At 42.9% G+C, this 23451-nt stretch overlaps 2 long non-coding RNA genes across 2 annotated transcripts in view; one reads left to right on the forward strand and one right to left on the reverse strand.

Moving 5' to 3' along the window:
* The window catches only part of LOC310700768, a 262967-nt gene that overhangs the window by 179024 nt on the left and 60492 nt on the right, over positions 1-23451 (reverse strand). The window lies entirely within an intron of this gene.
* LOC310700745 lies at positions 12905-23257 on the forward strand. Its single transcript, XR_014522783.1, has 3 exons — positions 12905-13009; positions 16925-17039; positions 23027-23257. It is a non-coding gene; the product is annotated as an uncharacterized lncRNA (long non-coding RNA).

Raw genomic sequence — 23451 nt, forward strand, 5'->3', positions numbered from 1 at the left:
ACTCTATTATTTATTTCTGGTCTGTTGGTTGTAATAAACTGATGATGATGACAACAACAACAATGATTTACTAACCATTGTCTGCTATTTTACCAAATGAGGCAGTCTTCTCGATGGTAAGATAGATGCTATCAAAGACATTCCCATCTGCTTCTGCATCTTAAATCGTCTCTCCATGGCCCTAAATAAAGTTCCAGACAATTGGTTAGATTTTAGATTTAATCATTTGGCAAACCAGACTATATTCTACAGTCATCCAGTTTCAGCACAATAAAGTCTAAATAGAGCCAATTTAAAATGCTCTTGATTATTTGGGCCTGTTTCCTTTGCTCCAGGGGAAAAGAGAGGCACCCTTCTCAAGATATTATTGGTACAAAATTGTAAGCTACAGCTTAATAACCATTTTCTCCATGTGTATAAGAGGGAGGGCGGTTAAGTGAACATAGCTGTTTTTATTTGATTTTCTCACATTTCTTTTTTGGGATAAAAATTATACATTTTTCAAAATGTGTAAAATAGTATATTTATGTAAAGCTGAGCTGAAACAGGCATTCACTTTTACTTTAACCATTTTAAAGGCATGCTTTAGTGTGATTTCAACTCTTTTTGTCAAAATCTTAGACACTGAAAACGATGTATAAAATTTTAGATTGCATTTTTAGTGTGTGACATTAATCTGCTTGTATTGATCACTAAAATAGCTTTATTGGTGTTGTTGTAGTTTTAAAAAAAGACCTCTGTGTTCATTTTTAACTCCGTCATGGACAAACGCCTATATGAAACCAACCACCGCTGAAGCAATCTCTCCATGATAGAACTTGGAAGGATAGGCAAAGCGTATCACTTGATTTTTTTATTATTATGTAAGATCTAAATTAAGTAAAACATTAAAGGTGCTATGTTAACATTCCTTACTCCCCTCCCCAGTTGTCACAGTATTAGTAACTCCCGTTTCTCTATGGCTGCAATTTGAAGAAAGCTCTCCCCACCTCCATGACAGCAATCGCTAGTTGTACAATAATAGACCATCAGCCAGCAATAATTTGCAATCCAAACAGACTTGACGTTCTCTGACATTTATTGAAACCTCAGCCCCTGTCCACTGGTTTCAGTTTTCCTCCCTTTGCTCTGTTTTTACAGACAGACAAGTGCTTAGACTTGGGCTTAATAATGAGGAGAAATTTTCAATTGGCCCAAGTTTGCTTGTGTTGGCTGAGCCAGGGGTGTGCAGCAGACAGGCGGTTGGAGTTAATTACACTAAATGGTGAGAACATTATTTGACCCCACTGCTTTAACACCAGGTGGTGCAGTTTGTCTCTAAGAAGCCAGCATGGGCATGATGCTTCTATGCCAACATGGGGGATGTAGTTGACTTGGGGCAGAGCTGCAGAGTATTACCTGTCCCAAGCCGTAAAACAATTCAAGTGCCAAGATCTCTATGGGAAGTTGTCTGGACTGGGCAATAGGAGGCCAGCAGGATTGGGGCCAATGTTGGATCAAACCCTAAGGCTGATCCACAGGCGGGCCAATCCAGAGAAATATTTAAAACACTGTAACTCATTACTAAGATAAGAAAGATCTTGGATTTCTATCTTTAAAACAAAGCACTTTTCAGCATAGTTTCGTTGGGCTGAAAGGAAATGGGTGAGACTTTCTAGAACCTGAGCTGAGCAACATCACAGCTTTAAATCTTCTGCAAAAATCTTAGCTTAGAATATATAAAGCAGCTTTTTTTAGGAAAAAATGAAACATTTAAACTCCTCTTACAGCCTGGCAGTAAAGTAAAAATTATCATATAGTTGACCATTTTTAAAGAAAGACTGCTGAACCGGATGGGCATTTGTTCTGATCCACAAAAGCATTTCTTAAAGTCTTACACATATGATAATGAATGCTGTGGATGAATGGGACAAGGGGGGTGGGTCTGAGAAGCAAAAGGTTGAGGCCAACATATGCCAACAGTTTTCAGAGATTCCCAGCTAGATGAATAAGAGCAATTATTCACCTCCTCTGTTAACCATCCACTATGGTTAAAAGCAACAGTCATAAGCTTGCAGTGGATCAAGAGCTATGAAGTCCAAATTACATGTTACAAGGAACATGATGTGGCTGACACTGACCAGCACCTTCTCCTTAGATCTGTCTAGTAATGTTAAATTTAAAAAAGACAGGATGAGTTGATGCGATGATGTCATTGGTCTCAGGGTTGTAGCCATTAAAGTGGAGTGAGAATAGCAAAACAGAAGAATGATGACACAACACAGGCCTTCTTTAGCCAAATCCTGGGTGGTCCTCCAAACGTGGCTGGACTCTAACATGTGGCTCTTTAGATGTCATTGGATTCCAACTCCCATCAGCCCCAGCCAGCAAGACCAATGATCTGAAATAATGGGAACTGGAGTCCAGTAACATATTGATGGCCAGTTGCTAACCTTGGTGGATGTTGATGGATCAGTCTATTTCCATTCCACTAATTTTCACATGTTCACCCACTAGTCTGCTCTCTCCGGTTTCTGCATTGACCTGTGATTTAAATACATTTATTCTCTCAAAATATGTATTTTAAAACATGCATATACATTTTTAATATACAATTCAATTTTATATACATCTATCATCTATCTATCAAGACCACATAACACCTGTCTTGAAAGACCTACATTGGCTCCCAGTACGTTTCTGAGCACAATTCAAAGTGTTGGTGCTGACCTTGAAAGTCCTAAATGGCCTCGGCCCAGTATACCTGAAGGAGCGTCTCCACCCCCATCATTCTGCCGGGACACTGAGGTCCAGTGCCGAGGATCTTCTGGCGGTTCCCTCACTGAGAGAAGCGAAGTTACAGGGAACCAGGCAAAGGGCCTTCTTAGTAGTGGCGCCCACCTTGTGGAATGCCCTCCCATCAGATGCCAAAGAAATAAGCAACTATCTGACGTTTAGAAGACATCTGAAGGCAGCCTTGTTTAGGGAAGTTTTTAATGACTGATGTTTTAATGTACTTTCAGTCTTCTGTTGGAAGCCGCCCAGAATGGCTGGGAAAACCCAGCCAGATGGGCAGGGATTTATTTATTTATTTATTTATTTATATTATTATTATTCTATATATCTTTCTAATATACAATAGAATATACAGTTTTGACCTGAGAATTTCATCGGGACATTTGAAACACATGACAGCCAGAGAATTACAAAGTTCTGATTCACACATTAGTCCAAGAAGTGTGGATCAGGTTAGTTCAAACCTGAATTAGAAAAGACTGAATTCCGTGCAAGGACGCAGAGGGGAGAAATGAAGGTTGGCAGCAGCTCTGCACTCCCCATGATGTGTAGTTTAGACCTATAAAAACCTCTCTCATATACATTGATCAATGGAGGCTTTGCCTTTAGGTTGAAGGAGCAGATGGTAGTACCTACGAGGACTTGGATAATGGAGTTCCTCATTAGGTGGGAAAGTCTCAACACTCTTAATGGTTTGGTGCCGTTTAATTTCAAAGAGGATATTTAGGCCCAACGAACGACTTTGACACGACCATAATTTAATTTGAAGCATGAGAGACATTAGCTTGAGTTTTCAGAAGCAGATTAGGCTGAAAAGATTTATTAATAGCATTTAGGAGTGTTAAGATTACGACAGCATGCCACAACATGACAAAGTAGTAGGCAACTCCAAATTTCATTAGGGACTGTTTATTTAAATGGAATATTATCCCATCAGAGATGTTTTCACTACTGTAAAGGTCCTATTTCCATAGCAAATAAAGTCACCTAAAGATGTAATGCATGGACTGGTTGCTCATTGTTTCAACATACTCACTAGCTTCTTAAAATGAAGTTTGTTAGCCTAGTTTAGAACTCCCAGTGTCATTTATAGTTGAGCAGAGTTACACACAGCGAATGGCTCTCCTGCGAAGAATAATGGGCACAACAGTTATTAATTTGGGCTGCAATGGGTCCATTTCTCCCCAACACAAATTCCTGGCTTTGGTCAGATAGGTAACTTATTTGTTGTTGTTTAGTCGTTTAGTTGTTTCCAACTTTTTGTGACCCCATGGATCAGAGCACGCCAGGCACTCCTGTCTTCCACTGCCTCCCACAGTTTGGTCAAACTTCGAAAACACTATCCAACCATCTCGTCCTCTGTCGTCCCCTTCTCCTTGTGCCCTCCATCTTTCCCAACATCAGGGTCTTTCCCAGGGAATCTTCTCTTCTCATGAGGTGGCCAAAGTATTGGAGCCTCAGCTTCAGGATCTGTCCTTCCAGTGAGCACTCAGGGCTGGTTTCCTTCAGAATGGATAGGTTTGATCTTATTGCAGTCCATGGGACTCTCAAGAGTCTCCTCCAGCGGGCATATATGGATGAGGGATCACATGACCAATCCTTATCATAGTAGGATGAGGAATCTTAATGATCGATTAATGCATGCCGCTCTTGGCCCAGTCCAAGAATCAGTTAGTGATAGCACACATCATTTGATTAATGGAAAGCAGGGCTCTGGATTCAGTGCTCCCCATTTCCTGCTCCTGCAAAGGATCAGATCTATATCTATCTATCATCTATCTATCTATCTATCTATCTATCTATCTATCTCTACCTATCTATCCATCCCTCTAAAGAGACAGCAAGCACATGTGGTTGGATCATGCCTATGGAACTGACTATTCATAGATACGGTTCGTAGTGATTTCCATGTCTGCTGTGGTTTAAAGAAATTCTGCCATGATTATGGACAGGACTAGCTATTCTACAGGTTGCTTGTGAGCATATGACCCTGCATGTCTTTGGTCAGATGATTGAGGTATAAATGTTGTTGTTGTTGTTGTTGTTGTTGTTACAAAAAGTATTGTTTGATCTAGCCTGCAGAACCACTGCATTTCTTGATTTTCCCCAATACTTTACTTTTCAAAGCACCATCCAACGGATTTAAAAGGTAGGAACAAAGGTTTAGAAGCAGAATGTCCTTTATTACAGTGTGAGTGATTTGAAGAAGTCCAGAACGCAAGAAGTCCAGAATGCTGTAACCCACAAATAATTTCTGAAGGGTTTGTGCTCTTTGTGTAAATATGATAACACCCCGCATATTTCAATCCGGGAAACTGTTGTGAAAATAAGCGGGGACATAATTCAGCAGTGTTTGGTGCCTTTTACGGCAAGCCACTTGAGATCTTGACATCACTACAAATAGTTTCAAGGAAGTAGTAAAGGGTAGAGCTAGTAATAATCAGTTTGGACTGTGACTAGCAGATTGCTAATAGAAGAGGTGAATATTTCTAAACTGACATTCCAATCCACAAGCCTTCTCAATCCACTCCCACACTTTGTCACTGTTGTTTTGACCGCAGGAATACTTACCCCAGCAAGTAATTGATTACAGAGTAGCATCTGGGGTGGTGGTCCTTCCTTCATCTCCCCTTGGTGTCTGAATCGCTGCAACAGTGCCATACATGTACCAGGAAGAGAGGAAAGAGGAGAAAGATTGCCCCATCTGCCACATTCATTCCTATCACTGATGAAGAAGAGGGAGGGGACAGCAAGCAGATGAAGAGAGACAAAACCAGGCATAGGCAAACTCTGCCCTCCAGATGTTTTGGGACTACAACTCCCATCATCCCTGACCACTGGTCCTGTTAGCTAGGGATGATGGGAGTTGTAGTCCCAAAACATCTGGAGGGCAGAGTTTGCCTATGTCTGGACAAAACCATCAGGGAGGGAGGGGGATATATAGAGAGAGGGAGAGGTGAGTGAAAGGAAGCAATTATTACCAGGCTGAAATTAAAAACCAAGGCAAAGAATAATTGGGACAGGAGGCCACAATAACCATACTGAAGGTGAGCAATGTAAATAACAGAAATTGGTATTCTGAGACCAGGAGTTATGAACTTGGCAACATCACTAGAAAAACAACAAGGATCTGCATGTTTGTGAATAAGATTGCACTGCTGAACAGAATGTAAATCAGGCATGATATCATTGAACCTCTGTGGCCCTCTGATATCGTTGGACATTATAAGTCCCATGATCTCTGACTGATGGGAGAGTCCAACAATATGGAGAAGGCTGCAAGTTTCTCATCCCTGATTTTAATTGTACATATTAAACCAAATCTGCAAACATTGCAGCACAATTTGATATTGACTCTGACTATTCATAATCCATGAATGCAGCCTACAAAAGTAATGAAGTACACAATCCTGTTGTTATGTAAATAGAACTTGAGTCTATATATGGCCTGGCCCTCAGCCCTGCACCTTTAAGCAGCAGTTGACACCCACCTTTGTGCCACTTCTCCTTTGCAAAAAAAATCATGAACTTTTTTCCAGTTAGGCAATTGGTGGGTGGAGATCACAAAAGTTAAACAACTGGTGGATAGAATCTTCCGCCTCCTTGCATAACCAGAGTTACCTCATTGTTTCCACATGTCCCTCCAGTTCTTTAATACAAATTTTCTTGTTTATTTTCCTCTTATTCGATTTGTAAGTCTTTTCAGGCAGGGATTCTATTATTGTCTTCTGCTGGTACCTTCTGTAATGGAGATCCAGTCAATGATTAAAGCTGCTATGCACCATTGCAAAAAATATAAGTAATTATGACACTCAAAACACTTAATAGCACAAACCCTGAACATACTTACATGGGAGCAAGGACTACTGAACTCTATGGGACTTACATCTGAGTAGACTTGTATAGGCTTGCACTATAGGTGTTTTGATCTTTTCCTGTCTGCATGGGACGTGTTTCAATCATAGTATAGGCTAATGGCTAAGGTCACAGTTCTAGATGGTTGGGAAGTGCACATGTGCAGGAGATTGTATTCTGTAAGATTCTCTTGTAGCAGATCACCCAGGAAGACAGACATGATTTTCTTTTAAAACCAGGTTTCCTGTTCAACCAGTTAATTAGCTGCAGTCAGTAGTTTCTGAACACCTCTCCCCATGTGTGCTTTTCTTTCCTTCTCCTGACTAATACTGTGGCTGTAACTTAAAATACTTCAGCTATAAAGAGTATTCTAGGGTCCAACCCAGGTTGTTGTTATTGTTTAGTCATTTAGTCGTGTCCGACTCTTCATGACCCCATGGACCAGAGCACGCCAGGCACTCCTGTCTTCCACTGCCTCCCGCGGTTTGGTCAAACTCATGCTGGTAGCTTTGAGAACACTATCCAACCATCTTGTCCTCTGTCGTCCCCATCTCCTTGTGCCCTCCATCTTTCCCAACATCAGGGTCTTTTCCAGGGAGTCTTCTCTTCTCATGAGGTGGCCAAAGTATTGGAGCCTCAGCTTCAGGATCTGTCCTTCCAGTGAGCACTCAAGGCTGATTTCCTTCAGAATAGATCGGTTTGATCTTCTTGCAGTCCATGGGACTCTCAAGAGTCGCCTCCAGCACCATAATTCAAAAGCATCAATTCTTCGGCAATCAGCCTTTTTTATGGTCCAGCTCTCACTTCCATACATCACTACTGGGAAAACCCAGGTACACAGCAGAATTGACGGTTTACCAAATACTGTATTTTTTGCTCTATAAGACTCACTTTTTCCCTCCTAAAAAGTAAGGGGAAATGTGTGTGCGTCTTATGGAGCAAATGCAGGCTGCGCAGCTATCCCAGAAGCCAGAACAGCAAGAGGGATTGCTGCTTTCACTGCGCACGCGATCCCTCTTGCTGTTCTGGCTTCTGAGATTCAGAATATTTTTTTCTTGTTTTCCTCCTCCAAAAACTAGGTGCGTCTTGTGGTCTGGTGCGTCTTATAGAGGGAAAAATACAGTAATTCTTTCAAACCATTAGATGCATTCGCTTATCCTGTGCAGTGTGTTTTCAATGTTGTCAATACATTTTTTATTTAGAAAAATGACCAAATCTTGACAGGAAGAAAGGGTTGTTTGAACCGTATTTGGGGGGGGGGAGGGGGAGAAGACAGCAGCACTCATGTGATTAAGCCTCATGGTCAAAACAGAGCAACCTGATTCAAGAGGCCCCATAAGAGAAGAAGGTAGGAATCTGTCTCTGAATGGCTTCCCAGCCTTATGATTCTATGCATTAGGCTGGACAAATGGCACAAGCTGTCTATATGAATCTATTCTATCGAGAAGTTAAAATTTGGGGGGAAATGATATATAATGAATTGGAAAAAAATGTTTAAAATGACTTTTGTAAAAAAAAAACCAGAAGCATTTCTATTAGGGATTGTAGGACAAGACCTGCCAAGAAAAACAAAGAATTTATTTATGTATGCTACAACAGCGGCAAGAGTCTTGTTAGCACAAGGATGGAAGAATGAGGAAATCCCAACGAAAGAACAATGGCAAGAAAAATTGATGAGCTATGCGGAATTGGCTAAACTGACATGAACTGCATGATAAGGACAACTGTGACTTCAAGGAAGTAGGGGAACTTTTTACAAATTACCTAAAAAGACAATAAAATGATCCGGACTCCTTGGCAGGTTTTGAATAAACATCCACAAATTTATTAGTTGAACACATGATAGATAAGGCAAGGATATGTACAATTCTATAACATGCAGAGAACAATATGTGCAAAGAAACCAGAGAGGGGAGCTGAGGGAAATCCTGGGGGGGAGGAGAGGGAGGGATGGGGGTGGGAAGGGGGGGAGATAATGTAATTGATTATTTATTTGGATTGGATGTGGGTGGCGCTGTGGGTTAAACCACAGAGCCTAGGACTTGCCGATTAGAAGGTCAGCGGTTCGAATCTCCACAATGGGGTGAGCTCCCGTTGCTCGGTCCCAGCTCCTGCCAACCTAGCAGTTCAAAAGCACGTCAAAGTGCAAGTAGATAAATAGGTACCACTCTGGCAGGAAGGTAAACGGCGTGTCCGTGCACTGCTCTGGTTCACCAGAAGCAGCTTAGTCATGCTAGCCACATGGCCCGGGAGCTGTACGCCGGCTCCCTCGGCCAATAAAGCGAGATGAGCGCCACAACCTTTACCTTTAATTTGTTATGTCGAAATTGTCTAATAAAAATATGTTTTTTTTAAAAAAGAATCTATTATTAGCATTTATCAGCTGTTCCTCTCTCTCTTTTTTTAAACTAGCTACAGAGAGTTGTGGAAGATCATCTCTTCTTGAATTTTTTTGCTAGGATTTACAAAAGTGTTTTCTCTTTCCTTAGAAATTCCTGACATTTTGTTGGCAACTCCAATGTAAAGTGTTGCTTCCATTAAGATTCTTTCCAAATCTATGAAGACATCTTCTCATACTTCGTTCTACTATCTCTAACAGGAGTGTGATCTCCATCTAATCAGACCTGCCCTCCTCCTCCTCCTCCTCCTCCTTCATTTGTTTCCCTTTTTAAATCCCACCCTCTGGAACACCACCCTCTGCCTCTCCTCCAAGTTTCCTGCCACCCCCTTCACCACCCTTGGTTCAGGTTGCATTACCAGGGTTCTCTGCAGTAACAGAATTCTTAGACTGTTCCTTTATTTTCACTTCAGGCAAAATGGATTATGGACTGCAAACCATGGACAGTGGTTTGCCAACCAGGGACAATGACCAGAAAAGAAGCCAACTACTAGGGAGGCCAGGCCCCCGCAAAGTTGATGGACATTCCCATTCAAATGGTGTGTGTGCACTACATCATGTGATCAGTTATGCAGGGCAGGGCTGACCTGGGCCCTCACAATATTTTATTCAAGTTGGCACCCCCGATGACCAGTGACTATTAAAAGGGCTCGGGTACATTAAAATCTGACAGCTATGCCTAAGAAGAACAGCAGGAGGCAAATAATTGAGCAAACACACCTCTTATGCAACACACAATGAAAAATATGATGATCCTCGTATCTACCATCCTTTATTTCTAAGATAAAAAAGTTACTGGCATTGGCTTTGCGGCATACACTTTGCTTTTTCCCAGCAAACGAAATCAAATATCAACACTATGTAGCTTTCTGAGTCTCTCAAGAGCATGCAAACATTCCAATACAGCTGTTTCCCTCCCCTTTGCTTCTGTATCAAAATGCATTCCTAACTCCCTAAGCTGTTATTAGTTGCGCAGAGATCAAGAAGGGAAGTGTACACTGAATGTCTGTGGGAGGTGAGCATAGTACGATTCAAGTGGTATCACACATGGCTTGGGGCTAAGATCACTGTCATGGCCTCAGATCATCAGTGCCAGGGACCTACTGAGAACATCTGAGATGGAAACATTGGGTTTGTGGTGCTGTTTTTTAACCCTCAGCTGTGCACAGTGGAAAATACCACACGGGCAAAGTCAAATTGTGGTTTTTAAATTCTAACTGCAACACTGTCTTGCTGAGGGGGAAAGAGGGAAACATCTGTGTTATTTCTTGCTAAACATCACATCTCAGTTTCACCCAATAGTGCAAGATCCACTTTCTAATTTGGGGGAACTAGGTAGAAAGTGGGGCCCATTTTAATAAAAAAAAACCTGTTACATGGCTATGGATAGTAATAATTTTTATATTCTTCCAGTGTTTCTGGCACTGACTGAATGATTGAGCCAGTTCAGAATGTTCCTTTGCTCAGAAACCTGAACAGTTAGCAGTCCAACTTCAGTGAGGGAGAGAAACGTTGTTAATTTGGCTGGGAGTAACACCTTAGACAGGGGCAAACAAAGGACAAGTGAAGAAGTTATAGGGCCTAGGAAAGATAAGCGCTAGAGTGCCCAGAGCCAAAGAGGCTGAAAGAATATTACAGCATAGGCAATGGATTGAGAAAGAGGAACCCAATGGAAAAGTCAGTACATAATGAGGCTTGAGGAAAAAGTCATACGAAAGAGAGAACCGTGTGAGAGGAGGCTAACTGGGAAGGAAGTGAGAAGGCAAGAGAGGAATCCATGGAAGCATTGGATTGATAGGTTTAGAGTTAATTCCTGATGGGAATTTGGCCACATGTAGCTCCTATTGTCACTGCAACATCCATGCTCCTTCAATATACAGTGGTACCTTGGGTTAAGTACTTAATTCGTTCTGGAGGTCTGTTCTTAACCTGAAACTGTTCTTAACCTGAAGCACCACTTTAGCTAATGGGGCCTCCTGCTGCCGCTGCGCCGCTGGAGCACAATTTCTGTTCTCATCCTGAAGCAAAGTTCTTAACCTGAAGCACTATTTCTGGGTTAGCGGAGTCTGTAACCTGAAGTGTATGTAACCTGAAGCGTATTTAACCTGAGGTACCACTGCAATACAAATCAACTGCTTTGGGGGGTCACTGTGGTAAGATGGGGTTCTAGATGCAGTATATCTTCCACCCTCATGAGCAGCTGGTAAGCTGGGGCAAATCCCATACATCTCATTGCGCAATTTCTCTTCCCAAAACAGCTGGAGGAGACGAGGAGGAAAAAGGAGCAAAGCCAAGCACATCCAGATAATTGAGCCTACCTCTGTCCCTTCTAGATGGAACATATCTTGAAGAACATCTATTCTATCACTCAAAAGGAGGGATGAAGTAGGGTAGGAATGGGCCTGTAAAGATTACCAGCAAAAGATTATGGGACTTTGTTGAAACATTTTGCTCACATTTGTCTCTCTGAGTTTACAGTACTGGGAAACATTTATGGATGTTCTGGTAAAATATATTGCTTTTAGCACAGATTCCATCCCTCATGCTTCACGTGGGCTGATGATAAAAAGTCACAGTGAAAATTAGTCCAGTGGGTGTGGGGAACTGGGGTACAATCCATCAAAAACGTTGTCCTGGATAAATCCACCGAAATGAGTGGAAGCTTTGTCTTGTAATAATTCCATTCATTTAATGGGGAACTTTGCAATGGATTGTGTGCTTGGTTTCCAAGTCAGTGCATACTTATAAATGTGCCCCCAAAAGCTATGACTTTTTTTAAAAAAAAAGATATTCAGTAGTTTTTGACTGACAGAAACCTATTTTGCCTGTCAAACACCCAGCTGGTTGGGAGAAATTTTGCTGGGAAATTATTGGCCCTCACCAATGTGCCCTTGTCATTATTTCTTTTATACCTTCTAATTTCCAATAGGCTGCTATAAAAGACACACGGCTTTGTTATTTTTCAAAATATCATGGGCACTTATCTTTTTAAATAAATTAATAATAATAATTTCCACTGAAGATTTTCTTGAATTACAAAAGAATGTGCAATTTAACATTGAGACACAAGCTAGATTTTCCAAAAGATAATTTCCTTCTAGTACATTTTAGGTTAATGGGATAAAAATAGCTGTGAAAATGATGATGTGCTGATTAAGGGAAACCTGTTTTGATTCGCTCCCCATTTATGTTAGAGGGAGTTCTCCCAAAATCTAGCAACGACAATATGCTTTAAAAGGGTTCACACTTTCTCCTCCTGTCTTTCGTAGACTAGACATGAAGCTGCCTTACTCAGAGTCAGACCATTTAGTCACATAGCTCATATTATCTACATTGGGAGTGGCTTGCAGGCATAGGAGTCAACACCTAAGGGCCAAGGTCCCTTTGCCTCTCAATAAAATATTTGAGGTGTATCCCTACTATTGGAATGGCAATGCACATCAGCTTTGCAAGTGAGGGGGCACTGAGCCAATTCTGGTCCAAGTGTGGCATGTATTTAAAACACTCACAATCCCATAGAGCTATTCCACTTTACATTAGCTGAGCAAACAGACCACAACACTCAGTCCATTTCTCCCCATTGTCCTTTCCTTATAACCCAAAGGTAATATCCATCAGGCATCACTGAATCACATCAACCCTCCTTTAATCTTTCAGCATACAATGTGGAACATTTTGCCACATATGCCAGATTAAAGGTAGAACCAGCTGAATATGAACCCAATCCATCGAAGGACACATTTCTTCTTGGGCGATTAGTGGCAGTCAGCATTTTTGAACAGTGTTCAGAAACATGTCCTTGAAGCTGGCTGGAATGTAACTTTAATGTATCAGAGGCAACATTCAAAAGAAAAGCAGAGTGGGGAATAATTTTTATCGGAGCTTTTTGTCTGTTGCAGCAGATATTTATATGTGAAGTAATACAAATGTATACAAATGTAAAGATGAAAATGGTGGAGGAGGATCTCGCTACAGCATGGAGTGAGTATGATCGCCACATTTATTATCCTAACCCACTCCCCTCAAGTTTTTAAACTCTTTCTCTCCAAATCACCCCTAAGCTGAACAGCTAACAGCTTGAGCTCCCCCACCCTGCCCCAACAATAGATTTTTTAAAAAGTACTTTTGCACACAGTGCCGACTTGCTCCCACAGGAAGCCGTGATAGTCACCAATCTAGATGGCTTTAAAATCAATTAGATATATTCATAGAAGAGAGGGCTATTGACAGCTATCAGCCATTATGATGGCTACGTTCTGCTTGCACAGTTGGAGCTCCCCCCCTTCAAAATCAATAATAATAACAATAATAATAATAATGTTAAGAAAATTCACCAAAAAAACCCTATCCTTCTGATTTTCCCAGACATTTACAGCAATTTCCTCCCAGAAACTGCTTCCAACAGCCAAATCCCATCTATGTCCTGGGAATTTTGGATGTATGGCAACTCTCTTTGAATACCAGTTCAGGGGAGAGTTCGCTCATGGTTGAATCCTGCTTGTGAGTTTCGTATGGGCATCTGGTTGGCCACTGTAAGAACAGGATTCTGGTCTAGATGTGCCATTGGCCTGATCCTGCAGGCACTTCTTATGTTCTCAAGAGCTTCTCCACATACAACCGAGGGTATATGATGGATAGTTGACCGAGCTGGCAAGGCTCGCTGATGTCCAGTAAGACCTTGAAAAACAGATGGGGACAGGGCCTTGTGGACTCTGTAAAGTCTCTAATGAGAAACATTAGGGAAGATAAAAACTGTAGAAAGTAATACCGTGTTATATTATGTCTCACCATCATGTAACAAGCCAACAAGTGGAGAAATGCTCAACACGCACAATGACTTGGCTTACAATGGCCGCAAAGTTAGGTTGAAATACCACCAGTGCATACCATCTTCTTTGCCAATTGAGAGGGATTTGGGAAAAGAATGTACTTCCCTAGAAATTTTTCAGGCATCCTTTGGGAGGCCAAAGTAGAACAGATTTTCAGATGTTTTGGATATTTTATTTGGAGGGTGGGGACAGAAAGAGAATGAAAAGCATGGATAAAATAAGGGGTAATACATCCATTGAAACGAATGAGTGTGACTAAGTTAGGACCATTAATCGTAACAAGTCTACTCTGAGTAAAAACCTGGTTGACTTCCACCTAAGTTACTTTTCAGTGGTTTGGGAAAAATCAAGCAGGTTTTTATTTTATAACTGGGCTTATAAGAACAATACTGCATTTCCCCTGCCCTTTGTTACTTATATAGTTTTCCATAGACTCCCCTTTGGCATGGAGCTCCAATTTATAGAGGGAAACAAAGGCAGAGGTGGTGTGCTTGTTCTTACTATCCCTCATGGTGTGAGGGGTTTAGAAATTTGGGGCAGGATCCACCTAACATGTCCTGTCAGTGGAAAAGTCCTTTCTGTTCTGCAGTGGGGTTCCCCCCTTCTCCCCCCATGCCCTGCACCCCCTGAAATTGGCTTGGGGTGAGGTGTTCTGGGGGGAGAAATTGCAGAACATTGCATGGGGGGAAGAGAGGGGGCATAATTCCATCTGAAAATCTGAAATGCTTGCCCTGATGGAATGATCAGAATAGCGCAACACTGAATTCCTCCCTCGGAATAAGGCTCACTTTGTGGTGTTTATTCTCTGCATCAACCCAACGCATATCATTTTTCTGCCCAGTCAACTACACGACCATAAAACAAAGTGCTGTGTCAACAGGGGGGAAACAACCCCACTGACTCGCATGCATTGTATAATACTTAGACATCTCCTCCAAATGTAGATTTTGACTCTTTGCCCAGTGCTGCACTGAACGTTTTCTCATCAAACCCCTAATTGCTAAGTAAATCTTTGCTCAATATATCTCCACAGAGAACAGGCGGGGAGGGATTTAGAGTCCAGTATTAGTCTCCTTTCTACTTTGAGGTTAATCTATTCCCTTTATTTATATGACATTCTTTAAGTTGCAAAGTTACTAATGTTCTTTTCTTGGAAGAGATTACTTCTCTTTAAATAAAAGTAATGTGCTATATTTCCAAGAACTCTGTACCCACCAACTCCCCCCCTTCCCTAAAACACAAACTTCTTTTTCCAGACATTTGGCACTGCCATTTTGTCACCAAATATTCTCGACATGTTACAAATCACCACCTGATCATCTAAATTGTTTTCTGTCTGTGCCGTATAGATCAGGAAGCTCTTGAATTTATTCTTTTATATGAGCCAACTTTGGAGTCCAAAAAAACAGTCGGGAGCTTTGGGAATTTATTCACTTAATAAGATCAAATCAAAATTGGACCAAAGCCATCTGTCCTGGTGTAGTAACCAGGCACCAGCTCCTACAATCTCCTGTAAACAGAGAGTGATGCAGTCAGCACTGCTTCAGGTTCTCTTTATGTTTTCCAAGGCCAGACACTCAGGACCAAATTAAACATGGCAGTGATCACAAGGGCAAAACACTTACCCGTGGAAGCGGTCCATGAAGCCACCATCTCATTTAATGTTCTCAGCAAATGCACTGGCCCATATGCTTATGATTTCTCCTAAGCCAGCGATAACTGGTGTGTTAATGCCACATGCGTAAGAACATTTTTAAAATGTGGTAGTCACATGGAATGCTCTCAGGTGCACCTTATTTGTCCATGGACAGAAGCATGTTTAAATTGAGCATCGTCAGTGTTCACAGAACTGGGAGGAAACCTCAGTCCATACCTACCTGGACAGGAAAGGATGTATTCAGGAAGTCATTTCCTCTTGGGATACATGAGACCTTCCTTCGCCTGCCAACCTGCAGTTGCTTATCAGATGCCACTTGGAAGACCATAGAGTATCTAGGCAATAGACTTCTGACTTTATTTACCACCAGCAACTGGTATTCAGTGGTACATTACCTCCAAAGTTGGTGGTTTAATATAGCAATCACTTATCTAACAGCCATTCCTAGACATCCTTCACAGATTTACTGTGCCACTTCAGACTAGTAGCCATCACCGTATCCTGTGTTGGTGAAATCTCTAAATTCATTACACAATGCAAACTTTTCTTTGTCTGCCCTGAATCTCTTGACAAACTACTTCATTGGGTGACCCAGAGTTCTAATATTGAAAGGGAGGGAGGAAAACCATTCCCACACACTCCACCGCCAGTTATATTACTATGGCTTCTTTCGCCTTTGGTCATGAGCTTGAAGGAGAACTTGCCATGGATGCGTTTGTGCATCTGAAAAATGAGCGATCAAGTTAGAAGGCAACAGTTCCACAGAGATGCCCTTTAAAATGTCCATGCGTTCACCTCACTGTTATTACAAGCTGGTAGTACATTACACTCTTATAGCTCTACCCCATCCAACAAAGCAATGGCGGATGACTTTCCTTTGCAAGTCCACAGTACAAGACAGTGCCGACCTAGTGCACACAAATCAGTTTGCAAGCTCATTTTATAGATTAACTCTTGAGTGGTCCAAAACCACAGGAAACCAAGGGCCATGTAGAGGGCTATAAATAGACTTTCAACTTAAGGCTCCTTTTTAGACATGGGGTTGGGAGCAAAGGGATAAAATGCTCCCTGGAGGAAAACCTGATCTTTTCTCCATGTTTCAGTTGTCAGTTTTGACAGAAATGATAAAAGCTAATTAAATTTTTGTTAATTTATTTTGTCTGATTTAGTGACTGCTTGTCACACAAATCCCTCAGTAAGTCAGACTTTGCTTTGCTATCAACCTTTCCACTCTTCTCCACCCCAATATGCTATTAGGTAAACGCTGGGAAAGTGGACTTGTTTAACTCAAATAAACACGAGGAGCACTTAAGCTCAATCTACCTTGCACGGTTCTTTCGCATGTGTCTGCTTGGGAGAGAAGCGAACTTGGTCCAAGTTTATAAATCTCAAACTGCTTTTACTTTCCAGTGGCTTCGGTGATGGCAGCCCAGAAGCAGGATTTTAAAGAACGGATGGGGAAGGAATCACAACAATAATGGCAGCTATAAGATCCTGACCATGCAACAGTGGATTCAACCAGGAGGCAAGAGAAGGCTGGGAGCTCTACATTCCAATAATTTCTTTTTAAAACAAAAATAGCTAATGTATTTTAAAAATATTTGTATTTATTTATTTACTTATTTTCTTTACACTCTGCCTTTCTGTCTGCAAAACCTAAGTAGGCCCACATCATAAATGAAAACTGGCACAAATAAAAACAAGCAATAAATATAAATATTTTTTTTTAAAAAAATAAAAATTAAATAAGAAACCCTGTTGAAAATCCACACTGAGAGACACCTGAAAGTTTTTAAAAGCACAAGCAGTGTAGCATGGGTTGCTGGCGCCCAGGGCTGGGCAAGAATTATGCCCCCCCTGGTGGACTGGGAAGCTGGGGTGGGGGCACGTGCAGAGGGTGAACAGAGCCTGCATCCAACAGGCTCCTCGGCCACTACCTCCATCCACCTGCCCACCTCCCAAACTCGGCCCTCCAGATGTTTTTGGCCTACAATGCCCATGATCCCTAGCTAGCAGGACCAGTGGTCCGGGATGATGGGAATTGTAGTCTCAAAACATCTGGAGGGCCGAGTTTGAAGAAGCCTGCACTAGAGAATTCTGCCTGCTCCTGTGCCTCAGTTACCAGGGCTCCGAGCCTGTTGTGGGGGAGGCTGATTGAGTCCCCTCAAAAATGTGCATGCCGGGTGCTGCAGTCTGCATACATACTGACTCCCCTGAGGCAACTTTTGAGTGTTCAGACCCAGAAACCTCCCACCCCCCAAAAAAATTCACACTTGACTCAAATTTTGGTTTGGTTTTTGGCAGAATTTAGGCCACAACTTTATTGATTACAGCAAGTGACTGGTTGCATAGGCTCTGGTTCGACTAGCTCCCTGCCATGCAGGTAGCGCTGACCCAGGGTTCCAGAATAGGTTAGCCAAGGGGGAACACCTGGATAAGCGGAAAGCCGGGAACAGGCTATCTCTGCCATCCAAATGTCCCCCTGGACTCAGGCATGGGCACAACCCCCTCTCAGAGGTTGACCGAACCATCGAGTCCCTGGATTCCTTTAACGGAATACCCTTCACATAGGGATGGCGAGAGCGTTCTCCCATCCCTATCACCTGAAGCAGAGCCTGTCTGCAACCTTACAAGTTGTGATGATTTGCTACACGGCAGGCGAAACCCAAATGGTAACAGCCAATCAGCCAAGTGGGGAAAATTTCTGCCATGCTCCTTTCCCAATGACAGTTGACATACGACGGCATAGCAAGGTCAAGCGCAAAACCCTAAAAGTAGGGAGAGGTGGGCGGGTGTTCCGAATGCACGCGCTGAAAGAGGAAGCTCTGGGTCACGTGCAAGGGCATAAATAGGTCCCTCGAACCGTTTGGACTGTGTCCCATTGGCCAGATTGCACCCAGCTATGCGGGAAGTACCAATCAGGTGTTGTGGCTGACCCATTGTACCCACCCACAACACAGGGTGTCGGTTTTCTAGGTTTCACCGCGATATGTGCCCTCTTTAAGGGAGGGCCCGATTTTCATCAGAAGAATATGGACTTTACAAAAATCAGGGCCCACTTGATGGCACAGGTGGAATGGGTATTGTTTTTTGTTGTATATCTATAGAGAGTTAAGCAAAGGTAAAGGGAGCCCTGACCATGAGGTCCAGTCATGGCCGACTCTGGGGTTGCGGTGCTCGTCTTGCTTTATTGGCCAAGGGAGCCGGTGTACAGCTTCTGGGTCATGTGGCCAGCATGACTAAGCTGCTTCTGGTGAACAAGAGCAGCGCACAGAAACGCTGTTTACCTTCCTGCCGGAGCAGTACCTATTTATCTACTTGCACTTTGATGTGCTTTCAAACTGCTAGGTTGGCAAGAGCAGGGACCGAGTAACGGGAGCTCGCCACGTCGCAGGGATTCGAACCGTCGACCTTCTGATCAGCAAGTCCTAGGCTCTGTGGTTTAACCCACAGCGCCACCTGCTTCCCTCTATAGAGAGTTACCCTTATCCAAAAAGCCAGAAGTAGAAATCCATATCTCGGCATTGCCTTATAGGCATCCATTTGCCTCAGTTCATTTCAGCTGACCCAGATTTCGAAAGCAAAGGGAATTCTTTCCCTAACTTGTTAGGATTTATTCTGGGAGCTTTGCGTCAAGCTATCATGCTTTAATTAGACGGTTTCTGTGTGAAGAGACTTTTGCCGTTTTGAATTCAGCTCCTTGGCACTGGGAAAGAACCCAGAATACGTGACTTCGCACTCATGATAAGTTGGGAGGCCAACCCTTTTCTTCCTCCTGACAGGAATTTATGTTGGTGCATTCCACATTTTACCTTGGAGTGTACTGGGGTGGAAAGGAGAGAAAAGGGCATGTTGTCTAGTGGGCACTTCTCATACAACAGATGATATCACAAGCTTGTTGAGTCACTTTAAAATATTTACTTAGTTTCATAATAACCAGGCTGAATCACAAATACTATTCTGAAATGAAGCCAGTGCTGACCTGCCAATGAAATGGTTTCAACTCCTTTTAAAAAAGTCCTTGATTACATTTATACTCCTGTGCCAGAAACCTCAGAGTAGGCCATAAGCTATTAATCAGCAATTGCAAAAAAAAAAAAAAATTAATAATACACTGGATATTTAAATAGTTTCCTGCATTAATAGTAAATAAGAAATACCATTCACATTGTGCTCGGTGCAATCCTGTGCATGTTTACGTGGAGATAAGCCCCACTGTTTTCAATGGGGCATACTCCCCTGAAGCTTCCTGAGACCCTTTCATTCAGGAATTTGGAGCCTGTAGAATTGCAGATATTGCTGGACTACAAATCCCATAATCCCTGACCATTGGCTGTGCTGGCCAGGGCTGATGTGAGTTGGAGTCCCACAACCTCTGGAGGGCAACAACTTCCTGCCATTCCTGCTTTAACTGAGGATGCCAGAGACTGAAACTGGCTGTGTATGCACCACTTTATTTTATTCTTTTAAAGAACATCTACCCCAGGCTTCCTCAACCTCAGCCCTCCAGATGTTTTGAGACTTCAATTCCCATCATCCCTGACCACTGGTCCTGCTAGCTAGGGATCATGGGAGTTGTAGGCCAAAAACATCTGGAGGGCTGAGGTTGAGGAAGCCTGATGTACCCCAAGAGCCGGTGCTGAGAATTAGCCTTGAGCTGGTGCAACATCAATGTTTTCTGGCTCCTGGCTTGAGCTCCAGCTATATTAAGCTGATCCTGCTGGTGGCTCAGCCCACTTGCAGCTTTCTCAGCAGCTTCATCCTCCTACTCCTTTTTCTCAGCCTTGTCAGTAGTTAAACCAACTTCAACTCAGCCCCCCAGGACTGGCTGCATTTGCCCTTCATGGGCTTTGACTCAAGACAAAAAGTTGAAGAAGTACCCAGCATAACTACCTAGAAGTTTCTTCAAATGATACTTATAAATACCTCGGGTTGAATGCGCTTCGGGTTCAGCGCATTCAAGCTGCGCTCTGTGGCAACCCGGAAGTAACCGAGCGTGTTACTTCCGGGTTTCACCGCTTGCGCATGCACAGACGCTCAAAATGACGTCACGCACATGCGCAGAAGCTGCGAAAAGCGGCATACGCGTGCCGTCACTAGTTATGTTTGCTTCTAGATACAAACTAGATCCCGTTCGTATCCACAGGTACCACTGTAACTCTTTATATTTAGTTAAGAAAGGGGAAATGTTCGCTACCCCTTTAACAAAAACCAGAATGGTGTTCAAAGAGCATAAGGGTATGTTACATAATTTGTCACGAGACACATTGAGAGCATGTCATCACTGTTGGGTGGGTGGGTATCTTAAAAGCCACAAAGCAAATGGTATGGAAACAACCCATTGAGTTCAAAAGATACGGTCTTGTTTGTAAATGTTTTCATGTTACACCTTTTACAATAGCAGCATTCAAAAGGGGGAGCGAAAGCAAAATGATAGACATCTCTTGTTCAGTTGCATTACTATTTTTTTAAAAAAAAATCAAGTGAGAGCATGTTTTAGAGTTGTTGTTACCAAGTTAATTGAAGTACATGTCATTTCCACCTCGCTGTGCCTTTGGCCATATGGCCTTAAGCCATTATTCCTGGAAGCCACCAACCCAAGCAAATGTAAACAAAAAAATAAATGCACGACATGTCAACTCTGACCCCACCTCCATTCGCAAATACCTCGTATAGTGCCATAGACAGGCATGCTTTCATTTATGGCAGTAAGAGCATCAGATACATCAAAACTGGACGTACGCCATGTCTGTTGTGCTTCCTTTGCTGAAATGCCAGAGTGGAAGGATACAGGCTTACTTTGTGCAGTGCAGATATTGCTCCTTATGAGGACATGGGTGCAATTGCAGGCAAACCAGTCGCTTCCAGGGGAAGGAAGACTCCCACTACGACTGCACTCTTCTGGCCACGGGAGTACAGCAGGCTAGGGTTGGAGCTGGGTTTTCCCCCTCCCACCCCTGCAGCAAGGGAGGCCTGGCTTAATAGACTACCATATAGTATAAACAAAACTTTGATATGCACTGGGAAACCAAAAGAATGGTGTGACTTGCTTTATTGCAATATTCGCTTTATCGCAGTAGTCTGGAATTGAAACCACAATACAGTCATACCTCGGGTTACAGACACTCCAGGTTGCGTTTTTGGGGTTATGGGCTGCTGAAACCCGGACGTACTGGAATGGGTTACTTCCAGGTTTTGGCGGTCGTGCATGTGCAGAAGCGCCAAATCAGAACCCACGTGTGTGCAGACGCGCCACTGCGGGTTGTTGACGCTGCAGGTTGTGAACGTGCATCCCGCAAGGATTATGTTCGCAACCCGAGCGTCCACTGTATCTCCAAGGTATGCCTGTACACAAGCCAACAGAACCTTCTGCATGCAAAACAGATGCTCTGCTACTGAGCTATTGGCTTTCCCTATCCATACCTGGATTTCTCTGTAAGGAAGTTAAGGCTAAGAGAGAGTGACAGGCTCAAGGTCACTGAGCGGCCCGTGTGGCTGAATTGGGAAATTTGGGGTCCAATCAAATATGAGGTCCTAATTAGCAATACAGCCCCGAATCCAGCCCATTTTGCCTCCAGGCACTGCTGCCAGGAGAATGCATCCTTCAGGGTGATACAGGGTTCGCCACTGGAGGAGGGAACGGAAAAATTCTTCACCACAACTGCTGTGTGAGGTGTTTTGAATGCTAGCAACTATCTAAAACATCTTCTCAGTTAACAATCAGCTTGCATTGCACCCCAGCCTCAGTTCCTGACGTGCAGCTTTAGGCTCCACAGCTAATTCAGGCATTAACTCTGTGCAAAAATTATAACAATTTCAAATCATTGAATTTATACATCAGCACGGCATTGTACATCTCCAGCTGGTCCACCTTTTGGCTTCTTCAGCCACCTCTCCACAGCGATACCACATTTTTATCTACAAAAAAGAGGAAACACTGTGTATGAAAACAGTGTCTGATCCTCATCCAAGACCAGAAATAGCCCCTAGAAAACTATGTTTAGAACAGGTTTGGGAGGAGGGTGCAGATAAGCAAGTGTCTGAAGAAAGAGCCCATTCTGCCTTGCCCAAGATGCCTCACATTCCTCAGTGTATAATTTTGGAGCGCTATTTAAGAAGAGGAAGCTGACAGGGGGAGTCATGCTTGCAAATATCCTTTGTTTATTTACAGGAAGGAGCATGGAACACAGTGTGCCATGAGGCCTAAAATTTGAATTTGTGTTGCTCTCTGTGCCTAAACTGTCCGGCCATCCGAAGCCTACTTACCTGGGAGCAAGCCCCATTGAATTCAAACAGAACTTTTGAATAGGCATGGTTGCAATTGTGCTACAACACAGGAATTGACACTGGGATTTTGGGGGAGCAATAGGGAATAGCCTTTGCTATTCTACTGCCATTTTTAACTTACATAGGCAAACACACACTCACAGTTACGTCGAGAGAGAAAGCATAAAGGTCGTACAGTGAAACTCCACAGCCCCTTCTTACTTTTGCTTTTTTTCCTTCTTTCAGGCTGACCTTTGGCCTCTCGCGACGTTCTCTGCCATGGTCAAGACCTCCCAGCTTGCCGCCTGGTGGCCCCCAGAGGAAGGTGTGAAGATTAACAACCCGGAGGATGTATTTAATGAATAGCAACAAGGGATTAGTGACACAGTGTCACCTTTCATGGCCCTCCTTAACCAGGCAAGCTGACACTTGCTTTATTTTTGTTTGCACTGTTGAGTAAACTTGGGGGAACTTAAATGGATTTATAGTCTTCCTCCCTCCCTGATAAGTAGCAACTGCAGCCATCACCTTTCATTTGTCAGTTTTGACAAAAGTTTGTCAATTCCCTTCCTTTATCCCCACGACATAAAAGTTGCAACGATTCCCTCCCTGCCACACTTTCTAAGAAGAAGTGGGGGGGGGGTCAGGGAAAAAGCAATGCTTTAAAATTC

The sequence above is a fragment of the Podarcis liolepis genome (genome assembly GCF_965112155.1).
Source record: "Podarcis liolepis genome assembly, chromosome: 2".
NCBI lineage: Eukaryota > Metazoa > Chordata > Lepidosauria > Squamata > Lacertidae > Podarcis > Podarcis liolepis.